The sequence below is a fragment of the Phascolarctos cinereus genome, unplaced genomic scaffold (assembly GCF_003287225.1).
Source record: "Phascolarctos cinereus isolate Bilbo 61053 unplaced genomic scaffold, phaCin_HiC Scaffold_3;HRSCAF=262, whole genome shotgun sequence".
Taxonomy (NCBI): Eukaryota; Metazoa; Chordata; class Mammalia; order Diprotodontia; family Phascolarctidae; genus Phascolarctos; species Phascolarctos cinereus.
In genome coordinates, this window is record NW_027555736.1 from 91,946,977 (window position 1) to 91,956,320 (window position 9,344).

Sequence of the window (9,344 nt, forward strand, 5' to 3'; positions counted from 1 at the left end):
CCCCGCATGTTCAAAGATAATACATCTCAAAGGAAAAGAACTAGCACCTTTGCAAAATTATTCTTTGAAAGCCCGAAATTTAAATTGCTTATTTAGTTGACCCCATCATTGTAATGAAATGATACTCACAAACATAGAAGGATCAGCGATTTTGTTGGTGTCAACAACTCCTGCCACCATGGCAGATCACACAGTAAGACTGTAACTTGGTTGGGAACTCCGAGGGAACTGTCCGAGGCTCAAAAAAACCTGAGTGTCTTATGTAGGGTCACATGGCTTATAAGTCAAAGAAGCAAGATTTGAACCCAGATCTTCCTCACTCCCCAGCACTCTACTATACCATGCTGCCCCCATATAAAAACAAAATAAAATAATATGGATCAATAAGAGTAATCTTCCACCAAAGTCCTTCTTTGATTCCTATTTATGTATGGCATAGAAGTAGCTCAGTTCTCAAAGGTCATGCATTAATATAATTATAATTAATTATTAATTATACTATTAATTATATTATTTTCTTTTTAAGTATTAACTAAATATTTGATTATTTAAAATATCATTCAATTATTAATAATATAATTAATAATTAAAATGAGTAATTTATATACTTACTTAAGTGCCAGGCACTATACTAAGTGCTTTATAAGTATTATCTCACTTGATCCTTACAACAATCCTGCAAGGTAGGTGCTATTATTATCTCCATTTTACAGATGAGGAAACAGAGGCTGACAAAAGTTAAATGACTTGCCCAAGGTCAAACAGTTCATAAGTATCTGAGGCAGAATTTGATCTCAGGCCTTCCTCACCACAGGACCAGAGCTCTCTGTCTACTGGGCCACTTTTAAAGCTCTGGCAAGTCCTAGCACAGGGTAAATGTTTTGAGGCTAGGTCCAGAAACAGATTGTATGTCATCTGATTACCAATCTAATTCAAGGAGGCTAGTTGCCATAGAGCATTTCATTTTTTAATTTAATTTTCTTTTTGCCAAATAAATTTATGAAGACAGTTTACTAAGACATATAGGATTGACAATCTGCACCAGTGGCAAGAGTACCCAGACTTATGAAATGATGGAAATTTGATGTATTGAAATGGAGTAACATTGATAATTAAGTCAATTATCATGGCAGAAATATGATGCCTCCAACTGCACTAGGTATTTATTATACATTTGTTTTTGTTTGTTTGTGGAGGCAATCAGGGTTAATTGACTTGCCTATGCTCACACAACTAGTAAGAGTCTAAGGCCAGGTTTGAACTCAGGTCCTCCTGATTCCAGGGCCTGTGCTGTACCCACCTTGCCCCCTAGCCACCCCATTTTACTTTTTTTTTTTTAACTCTGGACTTAAATGTCAAGTAAAATGAGCGTTTCTATACGTTCATTAAAACAGAATAACAAAGTTTGTACATGAATCTGAGACTCTTGTGTACTTCTTAGTCACCTGCACCAGGTAGACATCTTAAGGAACCAGGAACACTGATGTTATTTCAGAAAATTCTTTGTCTAGACACTTGTTTCCTCATCAGTGGGGGTTATAAGAATTTGGGCTCAATGTAAGGGAGAACCTTCCAAAAAGAAAATCATTTGCCCAAAAGGTAGAGAGCAGAGGTACCCAAGCAGAAATCAGTTCATCAGGGATGGGTCAGGCAAAAAGTTGAGCTATTTGACCTCTGGAGTCCTTTCCAAATCTGAAATTCCATGAATCTACAATCCTAAAAGTATGAAATCACTTTAAAAATTGTAAAATCATTCAGTCTTAGGTTGGATTGATAGAAGTATGAGACATAAAACAATAAGCAGTTGTCACATTGTATTCTGTGGTCAGACCACACCTGAAATATTTTACTGAGTCCTGGATGTCTCAATATTAAGAGGTGTATTCTCAAACTGGAGCATTTCTTACGAAGGCAACCATGATAGGGAAGGATCTGGAAGCCATGTCCTACATGGAACAATTAAATCTTGGGAAAAAAAGTAAAGAGGCCATGAGGAAGACATGACTGGTTTCCTCAAATATCTGAAGGACTATCATGTGGAAAAAGTATTGCACTTATTTTAAGTCAAATCAACAAGTTAATATACATTTATGAAGCATCTATTATGTGCCAGGAACTGTGTTCAGTGCTAAGGAGACAAAGAAAGCTAAAAACAGTCCCTGTCCTCAAGAAGCTTATAATCTAATGGGAGAGACAATATACAAATAACTATTTACAAACAAGATATATACCAGATATTGGAAATTATCTTAGAGGGAAGAAGACCCTAACATTAAGATTAAGGAAGGAAGCCAAGACGCAGTAATAAGGAGGGAGGGATTTCCAGGCACAGGTGACAATTGGTGAAAATGAATGGAGTTGGGGCAGCTAGGTGTTGCAGTGGACAGAGCACCAGCCCTGAAGTCAGGAGGACATGAGTTCAAATTCGGCCTCAGACCAAACACTTGACACTTACTAACTATGTGACCCTGGGCAAGTCACTTAACCTCAACTGCCTTTAAAAAAAACTTACCAATAATAAAATTCTACTATTTCATGATTTTTTAAAAAAAATGCATGGAGTCAAAAATACAATGTCTTGGTCAGGAAAGGCAAGGACAAGCTGTATCTCTGGACTGTATAATATGTAGCTCCAGATGGTCAAAGTAGGGCCAAGGGCTAGAAGTCTTGGGGAGGTAAATTTTGCTCAATATATTAAAGAATTTTTTTAAACAATAATATCCACCAAAAAGAAAAAAAAAAGGTAAATGGGCTAACTTATAAGGGAGTGAGCTTCTAATAAGTAAAGCAGTTAAAGCAAAGCCTTAACGTTGTAGAAGTCTTTGTAAAGATTCCTGTCTGGGTAGGAGGTCAGATTATGTGACATCTTAGGTCCCTTCTATTTTTGAGAGTCTGATTTGATGGGATTTCATCTCCAAACTGAATAATCATCATGTACTTAGCCCATCCTGGAACAGATTAATATGATAAATAAATCATACCCATGAAGACAGTGATAAAGATTTTACTCTCTCACTTATTGGGAAAAAAATTTCCCAACTTCCAGGAAGAGAGGAACACAAACATGAAGCCCTTTTTCTGGAATCTTGGAGTGATTTTATATAGTCTAGTTGGACATTGCAAAGGCCCAGGAGTGATTTGGCATTAACTTCAGAAATAGCACTCTTAGAGACATCGTACCACAACAGAAGATTCCTGAAACAAACAATAGATTGAGCTGATAGGGATTATACTAAAATAACAAGTGTAACTCAACCCTGCCTTATATGAGTTATAAAACTATAAGCACAATAATAGCATAAAGCAATCATAAAGCTGCTATCAGATTCACTCCCACTCTTTTGAGTGACCTAAGCTCACAGTTGTGTAAGGCAACAGCCTGGTACTTACACAAGCCTAAGTGAAGATGTCCATAGACAGATAGATGCTATGTGTCATATTGTAGTTTAACTCAGTTGGCCTGAAGGAGCCATCTTTCCTTATAACTGGGATTTAGCCAGTTAGGGTAGAAGACTATGCTTCCCTGTGGAAAGCTACTCCTGAGAATTTACAAGCATTTCCACAGTTATGGCTGGAAAGGAAATTTGTGGAGCAACTTGTGGTAGATCCTGGGTTCTCACTTTGGCTATACCACAACCTCTAGTGGCTATGTCTGACTGAGAAGCAACCCAATCATTGAACATGTGCTTTTCAACCAGACAACTTTCCTGACTTCCCTGAGTTGAGCTAAAGATTGTGCTGAATTGAAATAAAGCTGGTTCTGGGGCAGGCCCAAAGGGAAGGAACTGAAGGAATTTTAGTGCGGGGGAGTGGAAGGAAAATGAACACAGGTGAGAATCCAATCCTTTACAAACCATTCCAGGTTTGACAGGTTCACCACGAGCCTCTTGTCTTCTTCCCAGCAAAACTGCTCCAAGTTTGCAACAAATGGGACAAATACTCATTTATGAACACAGAGAACATGAGAACAGAAAAGATGGAAATACATTCACCTCCACCATGAAAGATCTTCAAGCAGATACCCAAGGATGCATTGTTGTTTTTGTTTTTTTATTTGCAGGTAGAACTCTGACAGGTTGGCCAGGACTGAATTGTGTGGGTGTGAAGTATCAAAATATGGATGTTCTAAAAACACACTTGTTTAAATACGGCATGTGCTTGTATAGACACATGTATTAGGGAATAGATACTGGCTTTTTTTTTGGCCAGGTGAAGTTAAAGGGTTCATGTGGGATGAATTGCCTCTGGACATGGTAGGTTTTTGATAAAAGGATGGATGACCACATGTTGGGGTTACGGGAGATGGAGCTCTTGGTCAGTTGCATTTTGGATAAATGGCCTTTGACGTCACTTCCAATTCTGTAATTCTAGTCTGAGATTAGAAATTATTGCCAATAGGTTCCTGTTTTGTTCTTACTCTCCAGTCTCCTTACAATGATCCAGTGTCCTCAGGGCTTTGTAGTATCTCCTACCCACCCCACAATAGAGTCAACAATGGTTTGAAATGTAGTTGTAGGACTCCAGACTGGAATTTCAAATCCTAAAGGCATCTGAATATTCTTCCTTCCATCCTTGTCTTGTTTCTACTCCTTGAGTCAGACTTATGTAGAGACTATTTGTTTGGGATCCTTAAAATCCTTGCCTTTGGAATTTCAATCTGTTTAAACAAGGAATCAGTGATGGATACATTAGACCTTCTCCCCCTCCTTTCATATTCCAAACACCATGCATACACACACACACATACATATTTGCTCTTCCTTCATCCACTCCTATTTCTTGGGAACTGACAAATGGATCTGTTCAGAAACAAGAATTAAATGAAATCCTATTTTCTGCTTGAAAATTCAAAACCTGTGTTGAGGAAAGAAGAGGGAGGGGAGGTTTTTTAAAATGTTTTTTCACAAACCTTAGCACCAAACCAGTGACTGGCTCCCACCCTTCCAGAGCTGAATAATTCCCTCTATGCTACCTCCCAGACAACAATTACAGAAGGCAACATCTGAATCAACACAGTATCGTTTACTTAAAGAACTGACAGACCTTCCACTCGAACTGTTTTAAATTATTAGACTCCACTTTTGTTTTTCATAGAAATATGTAATTACAGTCATTTACAGAACCTGCAATGCCTGGCTGGAGGAGGGGAAGAATTAAGCCCCAGTGGTCCTCTCCTCCCCCTTTCCAATCAAGGAGAGAGAGGGCAGGAGAGAGGTGGAAGTTGTTAGACCACCTATTGAAAAGGCTCCTGAGTATTGGAGAGAAAATTCGCTGGAACAAAGTTGCAACCATCTTGCCCCTGAGAATTTAAAGAAAGAAGGGAAAACACTGACCCAGCCCATCCTTGCATCTTTCTTCTCCATCCTCCTAGAGGCCTAGTTCTGTCCTCCAGACAAAGGTTCCATTCTTCAAGGGAAAAGTCAGGGTTCGCAGAGTCATCGGGCATCTTAGGCCAAGTGGCTAAAGGCTGCAAGGGACAGTCTGAGCACACTGAAGGATGGAGACACAGAGAGGCTCAGATCATTTGAACTTCAGTACTCATTAAATTTGAGTTTTTCCAGTTATACTGAGAATCCAGGCATAGTGGGTTTTAGGAGTGGGGCCACCTTTAGATAGCACCAACATTCATCCAGAGATAAGCACACCTCCCTGCACAAAAACATTCATGCTGACACATCCATGCCCATGTATGCATACATACAAATGCCTGAGGGTATGTGTGTGTGTGTGTGTGTGTGTGTGTGTGTGTGTGTGTGTGTGTGTCTGAGTATGTGTATCCAGATGCTTCCTCTGAAGTCCTTAAACCTCTTCTTTTTGGGATGCCCCCATGGGTCCTCTACAAGTTCAGGGCTTCTGTCTGTAACTCAGACAAAGGGCTGGAGACTTTTTAAAAAAAAATTATTACTCCAAGGGAGGGCTTGCCTTTGACAGGTGCTGAATAGAGAGGCAGGCAGGGAAGAAAGGAGAAGTTCTAGTTCCTGAGGGAATTTTTTTTTGAAGGTCAAAAAGGTATCCTTTTATGCCACTCCTCCCCTATGGGAATTTTCCCTCATTGTCATTTATCACCCCTTAAGGAAGACTCCAGAATGGATCCTGCTACCCTATCGGCCCAACACTTCTCTGAGAAATACAGATTGCCACCCCCCCTTCCAAAAAAAGAGAGTAAGCCATTGTTAAAAGTTAGGGAAACCCAAGCACCAAGACCTCCATAAGATGATGATAAGAGAAATGCCAGGTCAGCTGGCCTGCTCTAGTCAAGATGGTGGGATCTCTGCTCCTACCTACTCCCAGTCCACTGACAGAAGATATCATGTCTGCTTCTGACAGTCACCCCACACACCCTCAGCATCCTGGCCTCTAACCCCTATTTTAACCTCAATTCAGAACCTTATTCAATATAGTTGGGGGTAAGAATCAAGGGGACACAGGTATGAAATAAGGTGGCCTTGAGGACCCAGGAAGAGTTAACTCCAAGAGGGACAGGAAATGGGAAAGGAGAGCTATCCTTATTTCAGCCAGACTCAATAAGGGGAAGATAAAGCAGGTTCCCTAATGGGTAGGATGAGGGAATAGTGATGTGAGGATGATGAAGAGGATCTTTACTGAAATGGGTAGCATCTCTGCCTTTGAGGTCATCAGGGAATCTCTTCGGATACAATTACTGATCTCAGAACAGGAAAAACAAAGCCACTATCTGCTTCCTCCAATGAATGCAACCTCATTGCTGAATTCAAAGGCTTTCAAACATGCCAGAGTTGGGAGAGAGGGTCAGAGAAAGACCAAAAGTCTCTGAGATCCTGGCCTCTCCAGGAATCCCTTTAGTAGAGGCTGAGTGGAGTACTGAGTGAGATACATTCGATCCCAACTGCTCAGTGGGATTCTAAAATGTATTCAGAGTCCATGGGAAACCCTACAGGATTACTGACTTTTTCAAAAGGGTCTTTGAAGTTTGGGAATCTTTCACTTTAGGAGGAAGAATTTTGAGACCTGAAACTTGGGCCCTCAGGATAAGGATGGGAGGATAAGCCAACACGCTGAATTTTTTTTTTTGCTTTCTTTTTTAAATTTATTTTTTCCACTTCATAGTGTTTTTTTTTTCAATTAGATGTAAAGATATTTTTCAACATTCACTTTTATAAAATTTTGAGTTCCAATTTTTTTCTCCCTCCCTCCTGTCCTTCCCCCCTCCACAAGACAGTAAGCAATCTGATATAGGCTATATGTGTACAATTATATTAAACATATTTCCACATTAGTCATGTTGTGAGAGGAGAATCAGAACAAAAAGGAAAAGAAAAAAAAAGATAAAATAGTATGCTTTCATCTGCATTCAGACTCCATAGTTCTTTTTCTGGATGTGGATAGCATTTTCCATCGTGAGTCTTTTGGAATTGTCTTAGATCATTGTATTGCTGAGAAGAGCTAAGTTTATCAAAGCTGATCACTGCACAGTATTGCTGTTACTATGTACAATGTTTTCCTAGCTCTGTTCACTTCACTTTGCATCAGTTCATGTAAGTCTTTCCAGGTTTTTCTGAAATCCACATGCTCATCATTTCTTATGGAACAATAGTATTCCGTTACATTCATACACCAGAACTTGTTCAGCCATTACACAGTTGATGCGCATCTTTTCAATTTCTAATTCTTTGCCACCACAAAAAGAGTCTGCACGTTGGGTTGAGAGAAAGGGTGGAGGTGGGGAATGGGGCAAGGGTTGGATCATGAGACTGTATAGTATGTAGAGCACTGATTTGGATACAGAAGCCCTAGGAAATTCCACACTTGGCTCCACCATTCACTAGTTGTGGACAAGTCCCTCAAACACTCTGGCCAATCAGTGTTCTCCATAAAGAGAGGGACCAAAACCAGATGACCTCTAAGGCCCTTTAAAACCTAGATCTACTATCCTCACTCCTCATCTCCATAGAATCTAGATATAGGAATGTAAGTTCAAACCTCTCATTTTACAGATAAAGAAATTGAGGCAAAGAGTAGTGAAGTGATTTGTCCAGGGTCACACAGCTAGCCAGGGCTGGGACAACATTTGAAACCAAATATTTTGGTTGACAAATCCAATCACTTCTCTACCAAGACGTGCTTCCTTTCAAGAAGGTTCACCTCTCAGGAAGTCTCACCTCAGATACCACCTTCTCCATGAAGCCTTCCTTGATTCCCTCCCCACGCCCATCTCCATCCAAAGATGAAAATGTTTTCTTCCTGATCAAGTGTTCCTGGACCACCTGTATCTGGAACTCTCCTCTGAACCCATCATCACACTGTATCTTGTATTATGTTTATTTGCATATGTATCATTTTCTCCCTAATAAATTGAGGCCAGAAGAGAATTTTTTTCTTTTTCTTTTTAAATATGAAGTGCCTAGCAGGGTGTCTCACTCAACGCAGGTACTTAATAAATATTTATTGAATATTTACAAGAAACTGAGCTGTTTCTGTTTATTGGCCTTGGAGTAGCCAAGGGAGCCAGACTCTTCAAAACTTTAGAATCACTTTGCTTAGCAAGTTCAGAAACCAGGACCAGGAAACCTTACTAGCTGTTTCTCCAGTAGTATAATGGAAAAAGCACTGCTATCAGAAGACCTCAGTGATCAGAAACACACATTTATTACCTGTGTAGCTTTGGGCAAATCATTGACCTCTCTAAGCCTCAGTTTGCTCATCTGTGACATAGGAAGAACAACACTTGAATTTCCTACTCAAAAGTTGGAGTGAGAAAAGTATTTTGTAAACTTAATGAACTATACAGTTTGTAAATCTTGATGCATTACTGTTTCCAAAGGCCCAGACTCTCACTCTCCCTTCTGCCCACATCTTTGTTTAACATCTTTTCCAGGACCCAGTCTGCCTGAGGATGACAGAGATCACACAGTCTTCAAGGGAGTGCAGAGGAGATAGGGTCACTAGAGACTTACTGACCTTTTTGAAAATGTCACTGAAGTTTGGGAGATGTTTTAAAAGTGAAGTGATCCTGCTGCCTATTCTTCCTCTCCCCAGGATTGCTGACAGTACTTCTTCAGATTTAGAGAAGTGAGCAGGGAAGGTGTGTGACTGGTGAAAAATTGGGTGAAAAGTGGAAAAGTGTGTAGAAAGTGATGAGGCAAAGTCCAAAGGCCCCTCCAAAAGCTAAGACACCAGCTTCCAAAGACCCCATTGCCTGCCCTGTGAAGTGACCCTGTTTCAAAACTAAATTGAGCTGCCATTTTCATCTTCTTCCAAAATGTCAGAAGCGTTAGATCAGATTAGGAACTAATCTCTTGAAAATTCCATTTCTGAACAAGTAAGGTTGAGGTGGATTTACTGGGAGATGGGGGAGGAGGGGGGAA